The following is a 26187-nucleotide window of genomic DNA, read 5'->3' on the forward strand; positions in this document are numbered from 1 at the left end:
TGGAAGAGAAATCAAGAAGAAAAAAGTAGAAGTTATATTTCTATGAAAAATTAATAACATATTATAGGGGCTGGCATCCAGTTTGTAGTTTGGAGCAGTAACCCTTCCGGCCTCCAGTTTCCAATAAACACTTGTCACAACTTAATAACCTACCAGCATATGTTGTGCTCATTTACAATTAGAGTGGCTACTAATTATGTCAAAACATGGATTTCAAGATGAAAAGCTGCTTCTGCATTCTTTCTCGGTCCAGTAATTTTCACACCTACTAGAGAAAGAGCAAAACTTGATCTTCTCTTGGGGAATAAGGAAGGGCAAGTGACTGAGGTGTTGGTAGGGAAGCTCTTTGGGATACGTGATCATAATACTATTAATTTTAAAATAGTTATGGAAAAGTATTAGCCTTCTGCAAAAGTTAAAGTTTTTAATTGGAATAAGGCAACTTTTAAGGATATGAAACAAGAACTTTCAAAAGTTGATTGCAGGAAACTGTTCAGAGGTAAAGGGACAACTAACAAGTGGAATGCCTTCAAAAGTGTGATAACGAGACTTCAGACGCATTATGTTCCTGTTAGAGTAAAAGGTAAGGCTGACAAGATTGGGAACAATTGACGAATAAATGTATTGAAGTTCTAGCAAAGAATTTTTAAAAAAATCATTTATTAGATATAGACAATTGCATTCAACCGAATTTCTTGAAGAGAATAAAAGCATTTCGGAGGATTCTTAAGAAGAAAATCAGGAAGACAAGGAGGAGATATGAGGTAGTCAAACATAATCCAAAAAGTTTTTGCAAATACATTAAGAGCAAGGGAGCAACTATAGGGAGCACTTAAAGATCAACGAGGTTGTCTGTGTGTTGAACTTCAGGAGATGGGAGACATATTAAATTAATACCTCACATTAATTTTTGTCGCAGACAAAGAAATGGAGGCTACAGAATTTGGAAGTAAGTAGATATTTTTTAAAACAGTTCACATTACAGAAGATGTAATGCTGAAGATCTTAGAAAATAAATGGTGGATAAATGTCCATGAGCTGATCAAGTATATCCGAGGACAGTGTGGGCAGTTATGGAGTAAATTGCAGGGCCCCTAGCAGAAATATTTGTGTCATCTATAAACACTGGTGAAGTACTGGAGGACTGGATGATGCCTAATGTTGTGCACTGCTTAAGAAAGGCTGAATGGAGAAGCCTGGAAACTACAGATCTACGAGTCTGATATTAGTGGTGGGTAACTTGTTGGTGATTCTGAAAGATAGGATTTAAATGCGTTTGGAGAGGCAAAGAGTGATGAGGGATAATCAGGATGGTTTTGGGCAAGGAAAATCATGTCTCACAAACTTGATTGAGTTTTTTTAACAAAGTAGCTAAAATGATTGATGAGGACAGAGTGGTAGATGTTGTTTACTTGGGCTTCACTAAATGCTTTGATAAGGTTCTGCATAGCAGACTAATTAGTAAAGTTAGAACACATGGGATTCAGGGTGAGCTTGCCAATTGGATACAAAATTGGCTTTATGGCAGGAAACAGAGCGTGGTGATGGAGGATTGTTTTTTGGACTGGAGGCCTATGACCAGCAGTGTTCCATAGGGATTGGTACTTGGTCCACTTTTGTTTTTCTTCTAGAAATGATTAAATGAGAATATAGGAGGCATGGATAGTAAGTTTGCAGATGACACCAAAATTGGCAGTATAGTGGACAGTAAAAGAAGGTTGTTTAAAATTATAAAGGGATCTTGATCAGTTGGGCCAATGGGCTGAGGAGTGGCAGATGGAGTTTAATTTGGATAAATGTGAGATTTTGCATTTTGGTAAAATAAACAAAGACAGGACTTATACAATTAATAATGTGTTGTAGAACAGAGAGACCTGTGCATTCAGGTAGAAAATTTGAAATCTGGGTCATAGGTAGACAGTGTGGTTAAGGCGGCATTTGGCATGCTTGCCTTCAATACTCAAACCTCTGAGGAGAGGAGTTGGAATATCATGTTGAGGTTGTGCAGGACACTGGTGGTGCCACTTCTGGAGTGTTGTATGCAATTCTGATTGCCCTATTATAGGAAGGATATGATAAACTGGAGAGGATTCAGAATGTTGCTAGGTTTGGAGGATTTAAGATATAAAAATAGTCTGGAAGGACTTGGGCTTCTATCATTGGAGCATAGAAAATTAAGGAGTGACCTTTATAGAGGTTTATAAGATCATGAGGGGCATAACTAAGATGAATGACAAGGGTCTTTTCCCTAGGGTGGGACAATTCCAAACTTAGTAGCCATATTTTTTAGGGTGAAAAGAGAAAGATTTAAAATTGACATGAGGGGCAACTTTTTTACAGAGAGAGTGGTTTGCTTATCACAGGAAGTGGTGAACATGGATACGGTTACAACTTTTAAAAGACATTTGGGTAAGTTCATGAATAGGAAAGGTTTAGAGGGGTATGGGCCAAGCACAGGCTGGTGGGACAAGTTTAGTTTAGGAACATGATTGGTGTTGACCGGCTAGGCTGAAGGGTCTCTTTCCATGCTGTATGACTCTATGATATCAACTGAAGAGACTAGCCTGGGAATGATTTAGAGAAAATGACATCTGAAAAAAAGAGTTTTTTTTAAATGCATGAGCATTGGTGCCAATGTTTTTAATCAACTTGTTCAAAAGATGTTACGGCACCCTGATGGAACAGATCGGAATTGAACGCAGACCTTCTGGATCAGAGGTAGGGTCACTATCACAGTGCTACCACAACAACCTTCCTTAAGTACAAGCGGACAGAAGACAGGGTTATGTACTACAGGTACAGAACTTCATGGCTGATGATCGTTCTTTATTGAGGCATGACCAAAGGGCTGGCCACTTCAATTGGACACTGAGGAAACAATTACTTAAGCAGTCATGCCCAAAAAGCCATCAATGTCTTTAGAAGAGATGTTAGGAGATAAAATCAACAGGAAAGATAATGGAATTAATCTGTTCTTTTGTCCTTCTTAATAATATTTTGCTTTGGTGAAATGGCTCGTCAAAGGAATTTGAGCCTACTTCTTTCTTCAAAAATCACATGGTGGCTGAAAATGTCATCATCCAATTTTCTGTGACATAACAGTTATCATGTTAACCAAGCAGGACACTTGAAAAACTAGGGGTCATTGAGTAAGGATACAGGGTAGACCATTTAGCACTGAGATGAGGCGAAATTTCTTCACCCAGAGTGGGTGAGCCTGTGAAATTGTCTGCCACAGAAACAGGTTGAGGCCAAGACTTTGAATGTTCTCAAGGAATTAGATATAATTCTTAGGGCTAAAGGGATAGAAGGGTGAAATCTATAACAGGATACTGAGTCAAACAATCAGCTATAAATATACTGAATGGTGGAGCAGGCTCATTTGACTGAATGGCCTACACCTGCTCCTGCTCCTATTTTTGTACACTTCAGTGCTTCTATGAATGGATTCAGGCTGGAATGCCTGTAGCTGCAGATTAATAGCAGTGTTTCCTCTTTTGATACTTTGGCACTATTATGGTGTTGATCTAGGGATTGGCTAGCCGCCACCATTGGTGCTTACTGGTCACTTGCTGTCTTTTTGCTCCAAATTTGGTATCTTTAAGATGGCAGGTCAGTTCCAGCTCTCAGTGACAGCTCACTTTCAATTTATGTATTTGTTTTCAGTTCGGTTGTTTCCTGGCATGTATTTCCTCTTAATGATAATCTTCCTGTTTTGTGCATGCACAATGTCAGAAGATAATGCATTTAGAAGCAGTTACGTAGAGTTATGAGCTCATTATAATTATAGCACTCGATATTCACTCAGCCATTGAACTTCCTTCAAATCGAAACTGCAGTTACCCTAGTTGATGCAATCTGGTCAAACAGAAAATTATCTGTATTGAATAAAATCAGCATAATCATCGTGTTAGGTACTTGGAAGAATGGTTGAAAGATAATAATATGTGTGGCAATCAAATAAATCATATGCAAAATAGAATGCAGATAATCTGTAAGGCATGATTCTCAATTTACGTGCTGAAAGTAGATATCGGATATGTTGGACCGACTCTTACCTTTTTGGGCCAAGTGTCAATTTCATTGAGTCATTTTGGAAGGCTTCTCATTGTGAAGCCTACCAAGATTACTCACTGTATCTTATTAAACTTAATTAACTACCTTATCTCAATAGTGACCTCCACACCCAATTCTATCTGCATGAGCCTGCCACTCACTTGCTAACTGCAGAAAGGCCAGAATCCCTGGCACCTGCACCATCTTTAAGAGGTTACTGTTCACCCGAATAAGCGCTGTCATTCCTAAGTTGCCCTGTTTGGTGACAGACTGCCAGGAGGTATCAGGGGAAAGGTGAAATGATGCCATGATACTCTGCTAGGGACCCTGAGGCCCTAGTGAATGAGATGGTGCAGAAGAGGGAAATCCTCTACTGGGAGGACAGGAAGAGCAAGCCACATCACCAGAGCCTGGTAGCCTGATCTAAAGTCTCCACTTGGATCAGAATGGTCTTCATGGTTCCTTGAAATGACCGGCAGTGCCACAAGGTGGTCAATGGCCTTCTCCGCTATGCCAGGACAAGTGCCACATTCTTCTCTCTGTAACCTCAAACTTATCCTATCTTTGCTACTGCACTAACCTCCTATCAAGGTTCACTTTTAATTGATACATTTAATTTTATTTTTGCTGTTTCTGGCATTTATTATCTCTTCCTTGTGATCTTTGATTTGTGCATGCACAATGTCAGAAGTTTTATTCACATTTAGAAGCAGTTATGAACAGCTATGTACACTCTCACTATTGCCTACATCTTACTCACTCATTCTCAAAGCCCACCCCTCCCAACAAACCACCCACATCACTAATCCTGCGAGCCCTTGGCACTCCCTCCTCACTCATCCAGGATGCCTCCCCAGCATTAACAGTCATGCCACCTACTTTGACCTTATTCAATCCCTCCTTTCTCTCACACCTGAAGAAGACAGCTTTCAAATAGGGCAAAAAGGTCTCGGACAAGTGGAGAGGTGCCTAATATTAGGCCCCTACAAGGAGGCCCCTCGCAGGAGAAGACTGGGATTGCTCCTATGAAAATGCCAAAACATTCATGTCTCCCCAGTACAGTAGGTTCAACTCTTCATTCTACAACACCTACATTAACCCCTAATCAGATGTCCAGGGCTATGGCAAAGAAATGGCCAGCTCCATCAGAAACTACCTGACCACCTTCGGAGGATGAGGGTACCAAGGTCACTGGGGAAGTATCAGTAAGGCTGTTTCTTTCACTCCTCCAGCAACTCAGCTACTGACACTTTGGTGCAAACATCAGGTTTAGAAAGCCTGGGAGGGCAAGTTGGTGAGCAGCTTACTGTGGCAGGCTGAGGAAGAAATGACCCAGGCCAGTGGCACTTTGAGAAGTGCTGGAGTCCAGGCACCTGCTCAACCCCAGGGCAGGAGAGAATCCTGTGGTGACAAAAATCAGGGACATGTCCAGATGCACAGGAAGGATTGGGTGCAGTAGGCAGGTATGAGGGATGCGAAAGCCTATATTACCCAACGACTGCAGAAATGTAGTTACCTGTAGCAACCCAGCTGAACAGGATGCTGACTGCCATGGAGAGCCAGGTCTGACACCCTCAGAGTCTGCTTGAGAGATGCAGTCACCTGCACTCCAATGTCCAAGACATTATTCCTCAGGACTGAACGCATAATGACCAGGGCATGGAGAACCCCAGGTACCTCTCCCTCACAAGGTGACAGGGCAGTGCAAGGTGGGACTCAGCCAGAGGAGGAATCACATATTGTCCCTTCAGAATTCTCCTCACAGGACCCACCACCTCCACCCAGCCTGCCTCTTCCACCCCTTGACATTTGAAGCTGCGTTTACATAAACAAACCTCCAAGGCGAAAAGATTCCCTCCATACAAGTGACAGAACCAGGGCCTAAACTGAGATGTTGAAATGTGAGGCTGGATGAACACAGCAGGCCCAGCAGCATCTTAGGAGCACAAAAGCTGATGTTTCGGGCCTGGGTCTAGGCCCGAAACGTCAGCTTTTGTGCTCCTGGAGATGCTGCTGGGCCTGCTGGGTTCATCCAGCCTCACATTTCATTATCTTGGATTCTCCAGCATCTGCAGTTCCCATTATCACTAAACTGAGATGTAATGGGAGGGAAAGAAAGATAAACCTCAAGGATACCTTAGTGGCATGGGTGACAGCATTGTATGTAAACTATCACATTTGAATACATTTTACTAGGCTTACACTACATTCATTTGCTCGAGTCTCTGTGTGTAGCCCTGAATATAAGTGTGATAGCACAATGCCTATTGTGGATGTACCATGAGGCTGTGCTTAGAGCCTTCTGCAGTTCATGACAACAAGATGAACAATGAATATGTAGGGTCATAGGTTCTGCTGGCACTACTGGTCAATCATCCCCATTCTTTCCTTGGCCGCAATGTACAAAAATGTTGTTGCTGAATGAAATGATCACCCACATCTGAAACATGTGGATCATCAGGGATTACAGACCCGACAGGTCTGTGTCCTGTACAGAGGAAAGTGTATGGCTGTGTATGTAATGATCTTGCCCATTGAAGAGCTTCACATCAGTGGGTCTTGCTGCTTTAACCCCCTTACTCACTGATGCACTTACCCTACCCACTCTGAATATGGTCATGGCCGTTTTCTTTCACATAGTGTAGATTCAATTTCCAGCAATGATTGAAGGTCATAGCCAGCACAATGTGGGCAATGGCTTCTAGCTTCCATCTCTGTGTGTTGGTGAGGCCACAAACATCCAGATCTCCTTCCTGATAGCCCATTCATGAACCCCACAGAATTTACATTTGCCCAGGTTTCATCGAAATGAGCCTGTCCGTGACTGACAGGTACCTCCATTCAGTGAGGACTACTCCCCAAAGACTTTGAGAGATGGCTGCCTACTTGCTGCACACGAAATGTATTTGTCGGGTAAGATGCTGACACATGGAGCAGGGGTAATATTGATGCAGCACACTTCCACATAGCAAGCTGCCCACCCACTAGACTGCAGACAGCTGACAAGCGAGGCAAGCTGCCTGGTCGTGTGACTGCACTAATGGGCATTGCAACACAAGGCGTGGATGCTGTGAGCTCCCTGATAGGTGCTAAGTGAGTGAGTGCTAAGAAAACAAACAAATAGCCTTGCGCTACAGCCTGGTCCAGTCTCTGAGCTGGGTCTCTGTGCCTGTGCGTAGAGTGTCCTTGCAGCAGTCTATCAAATGGAGTTGCTGTTGTGCCCTGCAGTGCCAATCTATAGTTTTTAAGGTGTCCTACAAGTGGATCCACAAAGTGCCATGAGAATCCTGAAGGGTTGACAAACATCAGATGCCCATGTCTGTGAATATGTGTATGTGTGACTGGAGCCAATGCAGTGTCCCCTGAGATGTTGGTGGCCGGTGTCCAACAGAGGTCCTTTGGAGCCAGCAATGTGTGAAGTCGCCAGGTACCTGCCTTGATTCTCAGGGGGAGAATTCCCAATGTTGAATTTTCTTGTGGCAGGTGGTAGAATGAGTAGAGACGGGCAGCTAATAAGGTCATTAACATCAATAATCCCTCTCACTAGACAACTTGCTTCTGCTTAGTGAGAATCTCCTCATAACACCTGGCACTTAGTTAAAAGATACAGCGAGTTGCTCCTGACATTGAGATAGGCCTCTTTGGAATTCTCACATGATACTGCCACAATTCTCACTACAGCCCACGTCAATCAGACCCCGACAAGATTCTGTCCATTGGCATAGAAGCATTGCAGATGATTTTTGAAATAGGCCAATCTGATACCTTTGGAACCTTTTGCTGATTTTCTTTAGAAAGCCCTTGAGAAGCTGTTGATGTATCGTAATATTTGGGGAATTCAGGACAAGATTATTAAAAGAAAGAAGGGTAAGTTGATCATTTTGATCAGTTTTGACTCCACTCAGCATGCAGAAATCAATAACATTCCAACTTGACTGAAGGTGCCTGATTAGGTACGATAAGTTAAGACAGTGCACCAAATTCGAGTAAAACCTCCACAACTTTCACAACGTACTTCATTCTAATTGCACAAAATAGCAGCATTGAGGAAAAACAGATTATTAAATGTATGTAGACTGATCATTCCTAACTTTACTCTCAGGAAGAATCAACCACTTTAGTCAATTGCTTTTAATCCAGTGCTCCTTCCGGTAATCTAGGCACAACTTCAACAATCTGTTTGAACTTTCCACTCGTGTTAAATTAACAAGTAGCTTAATTACAATGATAAGGCAAATTGGTCAATAATGCAAAATAAATCCACTTGGAGAGGTAATACTCCTAAAGTAGTTTAGAAGAATTCTAGCACTAACTTACTGAGATGGGACAGGAGATCCTTTGTGGTGCTGGAATCTTGTTTCATTCAATATTTTGTTTCTTCAACATACACAGTCAAAGACGGATGCAGAAAGAACAAGAATGATCTAATTTGAAGCTGAATGCATTTAATTGTTCTTATCAATCAGCTTTCTTCCATTGAAAAATGACCAAGAATTATATTTCTCTGATGGAGACAATCCCTGATATTCTAGACATCTTTTACTGTTAAAGGTTGCTTTGGTATTTCAAGAGTTAACCCTTGATGATAATTTAAAGTTTACCTAGTTGTTTGCTAATCACAGTGTGGTCATTTTGGAACAAAGCCACAGTACTAGGGAACTCCTTTTCCCCTTCAGCATTAGCTACCATATATAGCTCATGATATTTATCACTTTTTCCACAAGACCTCATACCCGGTTTTGTACAAAGTGAAGCTTTTGAACCCTGGAGGAAACAGGTTGACAGGAAACATCCAACGCAACAAAGTTTACAAATTAGGCAAAAGTACAAGAATAACTGCTTGGGCGGGGGAAGCACCACATACAGGAGGAGGCTGGAAACATGATGGTCACAAAGCAAAGGCAATGACCCCAAAATATTATATTTTGTTTAGAAAATATGCCTTAAATATAGAAATGAACAAATGAGACAAAATGTCTGTCAGCAGTTTGGGCATGTCTATCAAACTTTAAAGAAATAACTGTAATAAGAAACTGCTACTAACCAAAAATACGAAACAACAGGAAATGTTACAAAAAAGAATAGAAACAATCCTTGCCAGACCAGGCTTATCAAATTGTATGATTTGTTTTTTGTGGGGAAAAAAAAATTCGACAAATAAAATGCAGATTTATTTATCATTACTTTTCAGAAGCAATTTTCCACAACTTTTAAGAACAGAAATACTACCTATCAACACTGCATAGTAAACCTTTGAAAGGGCCAAATTTTAGCAAAGGAAATGGAGTAAATAATTATCTATAACCTGGCAGTACCCTGTGAGATATCAATTCTTTATGAAAATCTGCGCCACAGCCTTTTTACAGAGTACAGTACTCCTCCCCCATGAAGATGTTTTTAATGTTGACATGAAATGCAGTAAATTACTGACCAAAACCACTTTTACAAACCAAAATCTTTGAGTAATTTGAAGAAATGTTAAAAGAAAAGTATTTGATGATGAGATTTGGACCACAGTCACTATGCATGCATTCCTAAAATGGCAACTTGTAGGCTATGCAGTGAGGCAGTGCATTAAAATGTAATTTTTTAGAATTCTGAGATTCAGGATTTAAATTGAACCCAAATTAGATAGAAGTAGAAAAATATGCATTTGCAGCTGATTTATATAGAAATTATCAATATATATGACCCAGACTTATTTTAAGTAAATCATTGATTCGCAGAACAGAAGGTGGCCATGCAGCCCATCGAGACGATACTGGCTCTCTATAGAATAATCCAGCATGAAGTCAGAGTCACCCACCAGAGGTATTCCTAGCTTTTAAGCAGGATAGATTAAGGGGAAGCACTGGATGTCATGTGTTTTCAGAAATCATTTGATAAGGCACCACAGATTAAACTACTTAATTAGATAAAAGCTCATTAACATGCATAAAGGATAGGCTAACTAATAGAAGATAGACTTGAGACAAGGAGGTATTTTCAGTTGTACGATCCTTTGATCTCTGCCGATAAATTCTGTGTCTGTGTGTTCTCTCTCACGGCTGCTGACAAAGGAGCTGCACTCTGAAAGCTCGTGATTTCAAATAAGCCCATTGGATGATAACCTGGTGTCGTGTGATTTTTGACTTTGTCCATCCTAGTTCAATAACAGCACCTCCACATCATTTTCAGGATGGCAGCCAGTAAGCAGTGGAGTGTCCCAGAGATCAGTGCTGGGGTCACAATTATTTACATTTTATATTAATGACCTCTAATGTTCTTGAGTAGATTCATAACTCAGGTTGTGGGTGCTGTGGTTGGTTCGCTCACTGAGCTGGTTCGTTGTTCTGCAGACATTTCATTACCCTGCTGGGTAACATCATCAATGCAGCCTCCGATGAAGTGCTGTTGTGTTTTCCCGCCTGGTATTTAAACTCTGGGGTCCGTTGGATTCAATTACCCCATTTCCAGTTTTTCTTTGCAGTGATGTATACATAGGGTCTAATTCTATGTGTTTGTTGATGGTCTTCTTGGTGGACACCACGCCACTAGGAATTCCAATGCTTGTCTCTGTTTGGCCTGTCCTAGGATCCTGATGTAGTCCAAATTGAACTGTTGGATCTCCATATCAGTGTGAATGGAGATGCAATGCTGTGAACAGTTTTGGGCACCACATCTAAGGAAAGATATACTGACATTGAAGGCAGCCCAGACAAGGTTCACTAGAGCTGGTACCAGCTTCGGAGGGACTGTTCCTATGAGGAGAGGTCTAGTATGTTGAACCTGTATTCATTGGAATTCAAATGAATAAGAGGTAATCTTATTGAACCGTACAAGATTCTTCGGGGACTTGACAGTGTTGCGGATACCTTGTTTCTCCTTGTGGGAGAATTTGGAACCAGAGGACATTATCTCAAAAAATAGGGTTGACATAGAGGACAGAGATGAAGAGGAATTTCTTCTCTTAGATGGTAGTGAATCTGTGGAATTCATTACTGTAGAGAGTTGTCAAGGTTCAATGGCTAAGTATATTCAAGACTAAGATAGACAGATTTTCAGTCAGTAAGGAACTCAAAAGTTACAGGGAAAATACAGGAAAGTGGAGCTGAGGATTATCAAATCAGCTATGATCTCGTTGAATGGTGGAGCAGATTCAATGGGCTGACTGGCCTACTTCTGTTTCTATATCTTAAGATTTCATTTTCCTTTAACAGTTTGTTAATTATCTAATCAATTTAAAAAGTACCACTGAACAATTTTGCAATATATAAACAGAGAGATATGAAGAGATAATGGGAACTGCAGATGCTGGAGAATCCATGATAACAAAGTGTGAAGCTGGATGAACACAGCAGGCCAAGCAGCATCTCAGGAGCACAAAAGCTGATGTTTTGGGCCTAGACCCTTCATCAGAGACGGGGATGGGGAGAGGGTTCTGAAATAAATAGGGAGAGAGGGGGAGGTGGACCGAAGATGGATAGAGGAGAAGATAGGTGGAGAGGACAGTATAGGTGGGAAGGTGCGGAGGGGACAGGTCAGTCCGGGGAGGACGGACAGGTCAAGGAGGCGGGATGAGGTTAGTGGATGGGAAATAGGAGGTGTAGCTTGAGGTGAGAGGAGGGATAGGGGAGAGGAAGAACAGGTTAGGGAGGCCGGGACGAGCTGGGCTGGCTTTGGGATGCAGTGGGGGGAGGGGAGATTTTGAAGCTTGTAAAGTCCACATTGATACCACATTGGGCTCCAGGGTTCCCAAGCGGAATAAGAGTTGCTGTTCCTGCAACATTCGGGTGGCACCATTGTGGCACTGCAGGAGGCCAATCAATGGACATGTCGTCTAAGGAATGGGAGGGGGAGTTGAAATGGTTCGCGACTGGGAGGTGCAGTTGTTTGTTGCGAACTGAGCGGAGGTGTTCTGTAAAGTGGTCCCCAAGCCTCCGCTTGGTTTCCCCAATGTAGACGAAGCCACAAAGGGTACAGTGGATACAGTATACTACATTGGCAGATGTGCAGGTGAACATCTGCTTAATATGGAAAGTCATCCTGGGGCCTGGGATGGGAGTGAGAGAGGTGGTGTGGGGGCGAGAGTAGCACTTCCTGTGGTTGCAGGGGAAGGTGCCGGGTGTGGTGGGATTGGAGGCGAGTATGGAGCAGACAAGGGAGTCACGGAGAGAGTGGTCTCTCCGGAAGGCAGACAAGGGTGGAGATAGAAAATGTCTTTGGTGGTGGGGTTGGATTGTAGATGGTGGTAGTGTTGGAGGATGATGCGAAGTATCCGGAGGTTGGTGGGGTGGTATGTGAGGACGAGGGGGATTCTCTTAGGACGGTTATTGCGGGGGCAGCGAGAGAGGGATGTGTTGTGGGAAATGCGGGAGACGCGGTTCAGGGCCTTTTCGACCACCGCGGGGGGGAAGTTGCGGTCTTTGAAGAACATGGACATCTGGGATGTGCGGGAGTGGAATGCCTCATCCTGGGAGCAGATGCGGTGGAGGCGAAGGAATTGGGAATAGGGCATGGAATTTTTGCAGGAGGTTCGGTTGGAGGAGGTGTATCCTAGGTAGCTGTGGGAGTCGGTGGGCTTGAAATGGACATCAGTTTCTAACTGGTTGCCTGAGATGGAGACAGAGAGGTCCAGGAAGGTGAGGCATGCGTTGGAAATGGCCCAGGTGAACTTGAGGTTGGGGTGGAAGGTGTTGGTGAAGTGGATGAACTGTTCAAGCTCCTCTTGGGAGCAAGAGGCGGCACCGATGCAGTCATCAATGTAACAGAGGAAGAGGTGGGGTTTGGGGCCAGTGTAGGTGCGGAAGACGGACTGTTTCACGTAACCTGCAAAGAGGCAGGCAACACATCCCTCAGACCCCACCCCCGCAATAACCGTCCTAAGAGAAGGCAAATTAAGGGTGAGAAACAAATGTTGACCTTACTAGCAATGTTTTAACCCTATAGTAAAATAACAACAAATAGCAATAATAATGATGTTGACAGATCAGAATTATAATTACATGCACCTCAAAAACAGGAGCTATGTTACTGAGAATATGAAATTTATTGCATGTGATTTTTGGCACTGCTTTGTTGATTTACTATATTTTCAGTTTGGGATTTGATTAGGACTGCTAGTACTGTCATAGTTAGCCATTAATGAACATCGTAAATACACGGGACTGCTTCCTTGCTTTAGCAAATAGCACCTAAAATTTGCCTGAAATATACTAAAGATGCCACTAGATCAGTTTTGTGTGGGTCTACCACTTGCTTCAATGAGCATGTGTTCCACATGGGTTGTACCCTCATTCAACACGGTCCAAGTCTTCTTGTTTCATATTCAAGTTCTGAATGTGGAAGCACACTACTAGAATGAGTATTTTCCTTGGCTGTGGTTTGTAATGAGAGGACTTGGAGTTCTGCATAGTGTGTAAGATTGTGTTAGTTTCCAGTATTTTGGCCCCAGTCAAGTTCCTTTAGTTTTGTTCGTCATAGACCACAGTATTGCCTTTGTTGAGTCTGTTTGTTTTCATTCATATTTTGTGTATAATCTAATCAACATGAAGGATTGTGAGAATGTGGAAGTCACTACAACAGGAACTAGTTCAGCTGAATATACACACATATAAGCAGAAGCTAGGTAAGCATGTGAAAAGGAAGAAAATAAGTGGTTACGCTGATAAATCTAGAGGTGGAAGGACTGGAGGACGTTTGAGTAAAGCAAAACCTCTTGCTGGACAAAGTGGCTTTTTCTGTGCTGTAATTCATAGAAACATAGAACAGTACAGCACAGTACAGGGCCTTCGGCCCATGATTTTGTGTCGAACCTTTACCCTAATCCTAAAATCTACCTGACCTCCACCCCTACCTTATACTATCATCCATATGCCTATTTAATAGCCGCTTAAATGCCCTAATGAGGCCAACTCCACTACCCGCTCCAGCAATGCATTCCACACCCCTCCCAGTCTCGGAGTAAAGAACCTACCTCTGACGTCTCCCCTGTATCTCCCTCCACTTACTTTAAAACTATGCTCCCTTGAAATAGCTACCTCCACTCTAGGAAAAAGTCTCTGGCTGTCCACTATCTATACCTCTGATCATTCTGTATATCTCTATCAAGTCACCTCTCATCCTTCGTTGTTCTGCAGAGAAAAGCCTTCGCTCTCTCAACCTTTCCTCGTAAGACCTTCCCTCCATCCCAGGCAATATCCTGGTAAATTTCCTCTGCACCTTTTCCAACACTTTCACATCTTTCCTGTAATGTGGTGACCAGAACTGGACACAATACTCCAGCTGTGGCCGAACCAGGCTTTTGGAGAGCTGGAGCATAAATTCATGGCTCTTGAACTCAATCCCTCTATTAATGGAAGCTAACACACTGTACGCCTTCTTAACAACTCTGTCCACCTGGGAGGCAGCTTTCAGGGAACTGTGGACATGAATCCCAAGATTCCTCTACTCCTTCACACTGCAAAGAATCTTTCCGTTAACCCTGTATTCAGCTTTCAAGTTTGTCCTTCCAAAACGAATCACCTCACTCTTTTCAGGGTTAAACTCCATCTGCCAACTCCTATGTAATTCTATGGAATTATGCTTAAAAAATTTTCTTTTTGAAAATTTAGGAATACTATGGTAATAATGTTGCAGTCCATCTGTCTGTTTGTCCCAGTTCTCGTTCCCTGGAGTTGGAGCCTGAGCTGGATTCTTCCGTGACTGTGGGAAAAGTACTGCAATTGCCCTCTGCAAGGTGCCTGACCAGTAGAGTCTCTCATGCTTACAGTTTGCATCAGGCTTATTTAGAAAAGTTTACAGGCGGATAATCAACCTGTCTGGCCATGAAACAAATTCACCGGCTAGGACCAACAGGCGGGGCTCAAACCCAGCGCCTCTGGTCTGGTGACGCTACTATAGCACCATAAGACTTCCTGCAGTGCATCTATAAATGACACATCCTTGTAACGTATACTGTTCTCTCTCTTTCTTTAGCCTGAGTTTCCTTCCTGCACTGATGTATTTGGCACCTGCTCAGAATCAGGACTTTTTTTTTCCCAATTAGGCAGAAAGTGTGTGTGTGATCTCATGCTTATTGTCTTCGTATATCATTCAGTTGAATGCCAAATCAAATTAAGATGATCTAATTGTGCTTTCTGGCTGCAACAACAATTTTCAATATTCAGAGTACAAGCTATGTTCCTCAGTGTTCAAACATTTAACATTATGTTTCTTCATGCATCAATTTAAATACGGTATAATGATCCAAACTATACATTTAAAGTAACTTGTGAGACATGTTTTTCTGGGAAAATATGTTCCCATTCTGTCCCTCAGCATTTTCAGTGTTCTATATGAAAAGAATATAATGGGAAAGTAATTCAGAAAATATTCATAATCAAAACGTGCATCAATAGTTTCCATCAAGAGCAAATATTTAAATACCGTATCCTGTAACTTCTGCTCAATTGCGCTATTTTTTTTCCGAGCAATAGCCAGAGAATCATAGCAAAAACTGATTAATTTAAGCACAAGTTGTGTTCAGCCAAAATTAGGTTTCAGAAATTTCTTTTGCGCTCCTTTAAAAAGTATTGCCTATATCAAGCAGGGCCCACCCATACATGCCCACACCTAAACCCATTAGGAGTCTCCAAACTCTGTGCTCAATTGCAGGCCTTTTAGGAGCTGCCAAAATGTAAACTAGAAGTTAGTTGGAAGCAGGAAGACTAAACGGACATTTCAAAAGATTTGTATAAGCATATTTTTAATGTACAAAGTCACTGACTACCATACCTCAATCAAACAAGAAAATAATGTTTTAAAATTCTTTGCCAATAACAAAATCAAATTACTTCAGGATTGATGACGATTTAAAATCTCTGCTGCTCAACCTATTTTCAGACAAGTTAAAGCTCCTTAACATATTACGATCATTTCAAAAAGAAAGTATATTCTGAAAGTGTTGTGCAATTGCGTGGTTATATGGTACGTTCTGCATTGGGAGAAATGCAAACACGTCTGAGCAGAAATACATGGGTGGAGGATAAAAACTTGAAAGTGTGCACAATTTTGGGTATAACATGGAACTAGAATAACTGATTCCGTTGAAAGTGGGAACTGCCCAGAGTATATTCTACATAATATGTTAATATGAAGCATGCAGAGCCCCAGTCCTTGGGCTACTCCCAACAATTTTAAACAAACTTAACCTTCTATCTTTAGCACAGAGCAATCTGTCTGGTTGCAGTGCTGGAGGACGTTGTGGGGATAGCTGTATATCCTTTTAAAAACAGAGATGAGATTTTTAAAATTTTAGACATTACTTAACTAGTAGCCAAAATAGGGAAGGGAGCACAGTGATGATGGGTGAATGGAACGTGGAATGAGTTAGGACACGTGCAAAGAGTTTGGGTGATCAAGTTTTTGAAGGGTAGAATGTGAGATTCCAATCAGGAGTGCATTGGAAAAGTCAAGCCTACAGGTAATGAAGACATGGGTGGGTGGTTTAGCAGCAGCTGAGCGGAGGGCAGAGTCAGAGTTACAGTGATTTGATAACTTCTGTGAGAAAAGCAGTGGACGCTGTTAACACTCCTCACAGCTATATTTTTGTTTGGGTCATCATGTTGATGCAATCACAGACAACTAACTCAGGAGAAGCAACTGTCTTGTTTCAAAGTGAAGGGAAAATAGCAGATTACCCACTGACAGAGTCCCCAGGGGCAACAGTGGAAAGGGTCAGGGAAATGGAGAGGCAATTGGCAAAATTAGTTTAAAGCATGATAGGCAGGATAGATAGCATGAAAAATGGGACAATTTGGGTTGCAACTCATAAGAAGGCACCAATCTGCTTTCATCAGTCCTTTACAGATATCAGGAGATGTGCAGAGGGATCACCTTACTTGTCCTCGTTTACATTTAGATGGATTCAGAAGCTCAATGTACAATTGTCATGTAGGGGCAGTTGTGCCTCAGGAAGTAAAAAAAATGAGTTGAGCAAAACGTTCTGAAATTTCATGCAATTAGTTAAGCCCAAGGAGCCAGGACTCTGGACTACACAGTATTATCACTACCAACATTACCTGAATTATCTTACACTGGCTATTCTCGGGTACGTGAACTGGTGGAATGTATAAGGAGTGCGGCGAGATTAGACTGCAGCTCAGTGAGTTGAGGTATGAACGAATATCAACTACACGTTCTTCCCTTTCTTTGAAATCATGAATATAAACAAATACATTAAGGGCTGAAAAATTAAAACTAGTTGATTATCTGATTAACACTCTGGTTAAGGGGGCTCGAACTCGATCTAATTACTTTCAAACTGCTTTATAAATGGAAATCCTTTTAAGAATCCACTGCACAGAAACAAAACATTCTGCTGAATATATGTGTGCTAGTCTTTATACTCCAATTTTCCTTCTTCCATTCTGATTAATTCTTCCTACTCTAGCCCATATTCCTTTATTCCATTTTCCCTACTATTTCATTTTTGCACACAGAATTTTAGAAGCCCCTCAGGGTGATCCCACAGGATCTCTTTCATCAGCTGTGCTGTGCCATGAGAGAGTATCATTGTTAAACTTCCCAATGCTTTTAAGTATCCTGCAGGAGAAGCTTGTCACAATGGTAGAAAGATGAGGAGGTACTGGTGTTGGACTAGGGTGGACAAAGTCAAAAGTCACACAACACCAGGTTATAGTCCAACAGGCTTATTTGAAATCACAAGCTTTCAGACTGTCATCTTCATCAGGTGAAGTGAGAGAGGGGCACACAGTACCCAGAATTTATGGGCAGATACATCAAAGGCAAAAAGATATAAACATTCAAATGGTGTATATTGAAGGCTGCCTTGGAGGACACCTACCAAAAGATCGGAAGCTGATTATCCTTGGCTGCCGAAGCATTTACTGTCTGGGAAGGAGCATTCCTTTGTTACATGGTGTCCATTCATCCGTTGTTGTAGCTTCTGCATGGTCCGCCATTATACCATGCCTCGTGGCATCCTTGCCTGCAGTGTATGAGTTAGAAAATATTGGCTGAGTCACGTGAGTATCCGCCATGTATGGGGTGGGTGGCAGTATCCATACTGATGACCTGACATTTCTTGCAGAAGTTGCTGTGCATGGTGTTATGGTCGGTGTTATCCTGAAGACTGGACAGTTTGTTGTGAATGATAGTTTGTTTAAGATTTGGCAGTTGTTTGAAGGTGAGAAGTGGAGGCATAGGGATGATCTTGGTGAGATGCTCATTGTCATCGATAACATTGTGAAGGCTGTGAAAAACATGGTGTTGTCTCTCCACTCTGGGGACGTACTGGACAATGTAGGGTACGCTATGGGTCATATCCTGCGCCTGTCTTCTGAGGAGGTCAATGTAGTTATTCCACTGTGGCACGTCGGAACTGGCGATCTAAGAGTTGATCATCGTATCTCATTCTTTGAGGGCAGCCATCAAAATCTTTATAGGTCTGTCGCATTCCTCCTCAGCTCAGCAAATCTTGCATATGTGCAGACCTTGTCTACAGAGGATGGCTTCTTTAATGGCCAGACAGGTTGATTATCAGCCTGTAAACTTTTCTAAATAAGCCTGATGCAAACTCTAAGCATGAGAGACTCTACTGGTCAGGCACCTTGCAGAGGGCAATTGCAGTACTTTTCCCACAGTCACGGACCAATCCAGCTCAGGCTCCAACTCCTGCAAATGAGAACTGAGGCAAACAGACAGATGGACCGTGGAAGCTGGAGACGTGTAGCATTGTGAAGTTATCTGTGGGTTTTCAGCAGAGTGAGGTATTGAGGTGTCCATCCTTGATGGTGATGCATGAGATGGATTCTGAAGAATTTTCCATGGTAAGGCGGAGTCTGTAAAACTATGGTTGGACCACACATGGAATACTTGGTTCAGTTCTGGTCACCTCATTATAGGAAAGATGTGGAAGCTTTAGAGAGGGTGCAGAGGAGATTCACCAGGACGCTGCCTGGACTAGAGGGCAGGTCTTATGAGGAAAGGTTGAGGGAGCCAGGGCTTTTCTCATTGAAGCAAAGAAAGATGAGTGGTGACTTGATAGAGGGGTACAAAATGATGAGAGGCAACAATAGAGTGGATAGTCAGAGACTTGTTCCCAGGGTCGAAATGACAATTATGAGGGGCATAATTTTAAGGTGATTGGAAGAAGGTGTGGGGAGATGTCAGAGGTAGGTTCCTTACACAGAGTGTGGTGGATGTGTGGAATGCGCTACCAGCAGTGATAGTGGAGTTAGATACTTTAGAGACTGTTAAGCAACTCTTGGATAGGCACATGGAGGATAGTAAAATGTGGGATATGCAGGGTAGATTGATCTTAGTAGGATAATAGGTCGGCACAATATCGTGGGCCAAAGGGCCTGTACTGTGCTGTACTGTTCTTTGTTCTATGTTCTAGTCCTTCTTGATACTTCCCTAACAAAATACCTTAAGAAAGGAAGACACAACTTTCCCTTAACATGTCATTTAGAAAGAAAGATGTTCAGTAGGGCAAGGGGTCATACCCTGAAACACAAGCTGAGTGGCTAGAATGTAAACATTTCTATTTTGCTGCAACCATCTTGTACCAGGTAACAGACTCCAAGCCATGGTATGATATTAATGTCCCTGGGATTTAGTATTCACAAACTCAACATCACCAAAAGTTTTCTGAGAACTGTTGCACTCAGATATTTTATGCAGTTCATAGTTTCCATATCTAAAGTTGGAGACTTGCTTGACGAGCCAGTGTATTGATTGCAGACGTTTCGTCACCCTGCTAGGCAACATCATCAGTCTGCCTGCTGTGAATTGTTGGTAGTCTGTCCCGCTTGCTATTTATAAGCCTCAGTTTTCTGGGGTGGTTGGCATTACTTCCGGTTCTGTTTTTCAGTGTTTGTATATTGGGTCCAGTTCAATGTGTTTATTGATGGAGTTCCAGTTGGAATGCCAGACATGTCTCTGTTTGGCTTGAGCTATTATGGATGTGTTGTCCCAGTTGAATTTGTGTCCTCCTTTGGCCTATATAATGTTTCTCACAGTCCTGGCAATGGTATTTTGTATATTTCATTAGTTTTATTGGTTGTGGGTATGGGATCCTTTACGTTTATCAGTAATAGCATTCACAAAAGAAGAGGAGAACAATAACTGACTACTCTTCCAAGACATAATGGTTGAACTCAAGGACAACAGGGAACTCCAGACTAGTGCATTCAGAAAGACCACACATACAGGCCAGACATTTAATTATTCCAGCAACCACCTCAACAACCCTAAACGGAGCCGTATCAGTTCACTATTCAAATGAGCCACAACACGGTGCAGCAACCCGGAAATGTGCAAAGCAGAATAAGTGCACTTATGCGGAATTTTTAAAAGGAACAGGTACCAAAAAGCACAATCTGCTGTTACCTTCGCGACAGACCACAACAAGACGACACAACACGGTCAGACACACTAATCATCCTACTGTATATTAGAGACATATCAAAGGTGACCACAAGACCACTCAGACCATTAGGTATCAGGGTAGCCCACAAACCAATCACCCTGCAACAGCTACTGACAAAGGTAAACAATCCCATACCTACAACCAAAAAACTACCGTAATATACAAAATACCATGCTAGGACTCTGAGAAACATTATATAGGCCAAATAGGAAGAAAACTGACAATAAGGTTACACGAACAACAGCTAGTCAACCAAGGGACATGACCAATTCTCACTGATTTCAATACATAGGATAAAGGACGCAAGCTCCATTGGGATAGCACATTGATAATAGCATAAACCAAACAGAGGCATGACAGGGAATTCCTGGAGGCCTGGCATTCCAACTGGAACTCTATAAACAAACACATTGAACTGGACCCGTTATACAAACCACCGAAAAACAGAACCGCAAGTAATGCCAACCACCCCAGCAAATCAAGGCATATAAATAGCAAGTGGGACAGAACACCAATACTTCACCGGAGGTGCACTGATACCTAGCAGGGTGACGAAATGCCTGGAATCAAACACAGTCGCTTGGCAAGCAAGCCTACAACCTCATCCAGAACCTGAAGTATAAATCTTCTCAAAAACTTTAAAGTTTCCATATCTACAACGTTTTCAAACTCATTGTGATCTTCCTGGATATGAGCGTTTAGATTTCTTTTCATTTTCATTCTCTGAGTTGCAGAGTCTCTGGTAACTTGTCTACCATTTTATTTCTTTGTTCTGTGCATTTGTTTTTTGTCCCCCCAGTAATTGGGCTTTTCCCCGCCTCTGCATATTATTTTCTTCTGACTGTGAAGTCGTGTAGCATCCACATTACTAATGCATCTTGTCTCTGTCGGTATGCATTTCTTTGATGCTCTTTCACTGCATCAACCTGCTGCTTTTCTCTTGACTTAACTGAAGGTTGGCCATTTGTGTTGTCATTGTTTTCATTTCTACTTGTGCTCTGGTAGTGTTGATAGCCTGTGATACTGTGAATCTGGCCTTTTCAATCAAATCATTTAAACTTGATGATATGCAAAACTCCAGAAGATCTGAATTACTTTCACTGGTTGCATTTCTCACTTTTGGTAAGAAGTGGTCAGCAGTCTCACTTAATTCTTGCCTCATACTTATCAGCAGGGTTGATGATCCGACTTTGATCGGAGTTGCAGACTACTTTTTCTCAAAACTGTTTTTTCTCATATCTTCACCTATCTCCCAAGTAGTAAACAAAGTGACTTGTCCTCACCTGCCCACAAAAAGATGTAGCTGTACTTTTTTTCTTCAGAACTGTCTTTTAGAAAGCTACTGAACATCAGTCTGCACCTCTGTTTAGACTTTGCAAAGGCCTCACCAACATTATCACCCTCTGAATTCACATTGGCCTCGAGTTGTGTATTAATTGTTTCGTTTTCACCTGTTACTTTATTTTTCTCTCTTGAATGCTCAGTCCCATTGAAGGCATGTCCTATTCATTACTTAAAACATGAACTGAGTTTGTATGGAAGCTCTAGAACTGTCTACTGATACTAACAAGTTAACCAAGATTCTGAAAATTCAACACAGACTACTTCATGCTTTCAAAATGTTCTGAACTGAACTACTCTTGCCAGGACCTCAATCCTTGAATGGGCATAACAGATGCAGGCCTTTTGGGGTTTTGACATCAGCCGTTGTTTCTGATTTGTTCCAAACACAGAATAAGCAGGCTTCCAGGCTTTAGCAAAAAAGAACTGCACAAATCTAGTTTGCGATAAGTAGCTGTGAATGGCCATCATCTATCTCCATTGGATGGCAATGGGTTTTAGGCTTAAAGCATTCTAGGTGGACAATAGCAATCGGTCATGTAATTGACATTGGTCTTTGATACCAAAATCCTTTATTATCCAAGGAACCAGACAGATACAGCAATTCTGTGAAGATCTGTACTTCAGAATATCAACTACAGACCAAAGCAATGCCTTTTCTATACTTTAACACTGCCACAACTTTGAACCTCTTCCAGACTAATGATTAAGCAAAGTTGGTCAGACAGCATCCAAGGAGTGGGTAAGTCAATGTTTCTGGTTGAAACCCTTTTTCTGGACTGAGGAGGATGACGGGTGCCCAGAAATAAGTAGAGGGAGCGACGTGGTGCTGGGGAACGATAGGAAAGAAGGTGATAGGTGGATGTAGGTAAGGGGTTATTATGATTGTGATTATCATCTGTGGAGTGGGAGAAGGAACTAAAATGAATGGCAACCAGAATGTCATGCTGATTGCGTGCAGAGCACAGATGCTCCACGAACCAATTCCAGAGTCTGCATTTGGTCTCCTCAACATAGAGGAAACCACACCAGGAGCAATGGATGCAACTGACATGGTTGGATGAAGAGCAGTGAATCTCTGCTGGAACTGGAAGGATTGTTTTTTGGGCCTGGGATGGAGGTGAGAGGGAAGTGTGGGGGCAGATGTTGCACCTCTTGCAGTTGCAGTCCAAGGTACCAGGTCTGGTGGAAGGGTTGGTGGGGAGTGTGACAAGGAAGTCGCAGAATGAATGGTTCCAATGGAAAGCAGACAGTGTTGGGAACGGAATTTTTTTTTGATGGCAGGGTCTGATTGTAGGTGGTGGAAATGTCAGAGGGTGTTGCATTGGATTTGGAGGTTGATGGCATGGTACGTGAGGACTAAGGGGGCTCTTCCCATTATTTCTTTTGTGGGGAGGGGTTTTGAGGTTAGAAGTGCAGGAAATAGAGGAGATGTGGTTGAGGGCATCCTTAATTATAGAGGATGGTCCCTAAAGTAGGAGGATATCCGGGATATCCTGGAGTGGACGCCTCACCCTGGGAGCAGATGCAGCGGAGGTGGAGGAATTGGGAGCATGGGATACATTTTAGCAGGAAAGATGGGTCAGAAGAAGTGGTAGTTGAGATGGGAGTCAGAGGGTTTGAATTGGATGTCAGTGTTGAGTCAGTTTCCGGAGATGGAGGTGAAGATGAAGAGGTCCAGGAAGGACAGAGAGGTGTCAGAAATAGTCCAGCTGAATGAGGGCAAGGTAGAAGGAGTTGGCAAAGTTGATGGACTGCTCGAGTTCCTCACAAGAGTATGAAGCTACAACAATGCAGTCATCAATACAGCAGGGGAGGAAGTGAGGGATAGTGCCAGTGTAGTTGCGAAACTTCCACAAATCCTACAGAGAGCTCAGGCCAATGTGTGTGCCCATAGCCACTGCTTTGGTAGGAAATGGGAGGAATCAAAGGAGAAACTTCTGAGAATTGTTCAGCCTAATGAATGAGAGTGTCAGTGGAGGGGGACTGGTTGGACAATGGGAGGGGGAGAAGTGGAGCGCTTTTAAGCCCTCCGAGTGGGGGACACAGGAGTACAGGGACTGGAAATGATGAGGTGTTGGGGGCAAGGGTATTGAAAGTTTTGGAAAAGGTGGAGAGCTTGGTTGTGCCATAGATGTAGGTAGGGAGTTCCTCGAGCAAAAGGCAATGAATGGAATCAAAGTAAGAGGAGGAGCTTGGCTGGGGCAGGAGCAGGCAAAGGCCATGGGTTGACCGGGGAAGTCAGGTTTATGGATCTTGGGTAGAAGATAGAAATGGGCAGTGAGGGGTTTGGGAACTATCAGGTTGGAGGTTGTGGACGGGAGATCTCCCAAAGTAATGAGGTTGTTGCTGGTCTGGGAGATGATAGCTTCGTGATCAGAGGTGGGGTCTTTGATTGAGGGGACAGTAGGAGGAGGGGTCAGCAAGTTGGTGTCAGTTGGCATACTGCCACCACGCCCCACCCATTGTTGGTCGGTTTACCGGTGAGGTTAGGGTTGGACTGAAGGGAGCCGAGAGCTGCGTGTTCTGATGGGGAGAGGCTGGAATAAGCTAGACGGGTGGAGAGATCCAATTGATCGACGTCGCAGTGGCAGTTTGAGATGAAGAGGTTGAGGGAGGGTACAAGGCCAGGAAGGTTTGTCCAGGATGATGGGAGTTTGCTGGAGGTGGGAGAAGGAGTCATTAGGGGGTGGGTTGGATTCCTTTCCAAAGAAATATGTGCAGAGGGGAGGCAGCAGAAAAAGAGCTCGACATCATGGCATGTGTGGAATTGTTGATGCGTGGGCGCAGGGAAATGAAACTGAGTCCTTTGCTGAGGACTGACTGTTCAGCCTCAACGATGGGGTGGTCCATCGTTTCAAACAACTATCCCCTCCAGCCTTCCCACAGACCAATCACAATAACCTGCGTACACCGTTCTGAGGAAGGGTCATCAGACCCAAAATGTTAAGTCTGTTTCTTCCTTCACAGATGCTGCCAGGTTTGCTGGGCTTTCCCAGTAACTTTTTTTTTCCTGATTTACAGCATCCGCAGTTCTTTTGATTTTCCTACCTATCACCATTTCTCCTACCCTTCTCCCCACCCCAACCCCCTCCCTCTATTTATATCTGGGCTCCGCACCCCCTCCTTAGTCCTGACAAAGGGTTTTAGCTGAAAACATTGACTTACCTGCTCCTTGGATGCTGTCTGATCTGCTGCGCTTTTCCAGCCTCACACCTAACTATTCTGGCTTCCAGCATCTGCAGTCCTCATTGTCTCTTAACTTCGAAGTGAAGTCCCCTGAAGTGAAAGCTGACCTCCTGGTAAGGATACCACAAGTCTCTAACATCATTAACCGCTGAACATTCATTGCTTCAATGGAATGCTGCAATCGAGCTGTCAAAACCATATGAACTACAGTTTTGGAGTGAAAATACCACCTTCAAGTCAACCAGAAAGAGGGCTTTTCCTCAGACAAGCCAAATACATTAGCCAGTACCTATTCTTTTGTTTATAACTTGCAGAAGTTTTCTGGTCCCTTGAACCGTACTGTATCTGAATGTTCACGTGAATATGTGACCCCACACGTCCATGAGTCTGCATGTGCGCATGTGTGCCCGCGCGACTGTATGTTCATGTGAGTGTGTATATGTCTCCATGTGACTGTGTACGTGTCTGCGTGAGTGGCGTAATGCTTAGGCTTTAGGAATGATAGATATTGGTCTATATTTAAAACCATAAAAGCTTGCTGTTATTTTTAATTTAAATTTGCCATATAAAATAGTTGGGCTTTGAAATACACACAATCTTTGTTGAAAAAAGAAATCACTTTTGTCAGAAAGGGCAAGAGTTTCAGTTCTCTCCCAACCCTTCTTGTAACTTTCTTTGGCACTAATTCAGGTTAATTTTTCTCAATCTAATTCACACTAAATCAATGTAAAATATTTGGATCTTATTCAGAGACACCTGCTACTGCTGTGTTATTTCATCTGGTTGCCAGAGTTTGAAATAATTACACTTTTGGACTCTAAGTTCTGGAACTTTATCGAGCATATTTGTTACAGTTCTCCATGTAGCTGGTGAATCAGTACATTGTTGCCAAGCATTTGACTATAGTGCAGTGTTAAATGTGGCACCTGGATGTAAATGTGCATATCGATTAGATCCTTTTATCAATAATATAGCAAAAAAGAAGGATATTTTCCCATCAGAATACTGCATTTGTAACATTAATAAGATGGTGAAAATGTAGGATGGAGGCTTAGCTTAATTAATCTTGTAGCTGTTAGAGTTAGTCAGACTCTCATTTACTCAGTAACGGACAACAATTTATCGAAGTACAAGCTAGATGGAACATTGGCATTTATTTCTGTCGAAAATACTAAATTGGAGTGGTT

At 42.6% G+C, this 26187-nt stretch overlaps 1 protein-coding gene across 3 annotated transcripts in view; it reads right to left on the reverse strand.

Annotated features, from left to right (window-relative positions):
• arhgef3 (Rho guanine nucleotide exchange factor (GEF) 3) overlaps positions 1 to 26187 on the reverse strand; it is a 310123-nt gene that overhangs the window by 170193 nt on the left and 113743 nt on the right. The window lies entirely within an intron of this gene.

Source organism: Stegostoma tigrinum, chromosome 11 (genome assembly GCF_030684315.1).
Source record: "Stegostoma tigrinum isolate sSteTig4 chromosome 11, sSteTig4.hap1, whole genome shotgun sequence".
NCBI classification, from domain to species: Eukaryota; Metazoa; Chordata; class Chondrichthyes; order Orectolobiformes; family Stegostomatidae; genus Stegostoma; species Stegostoma tigrinum.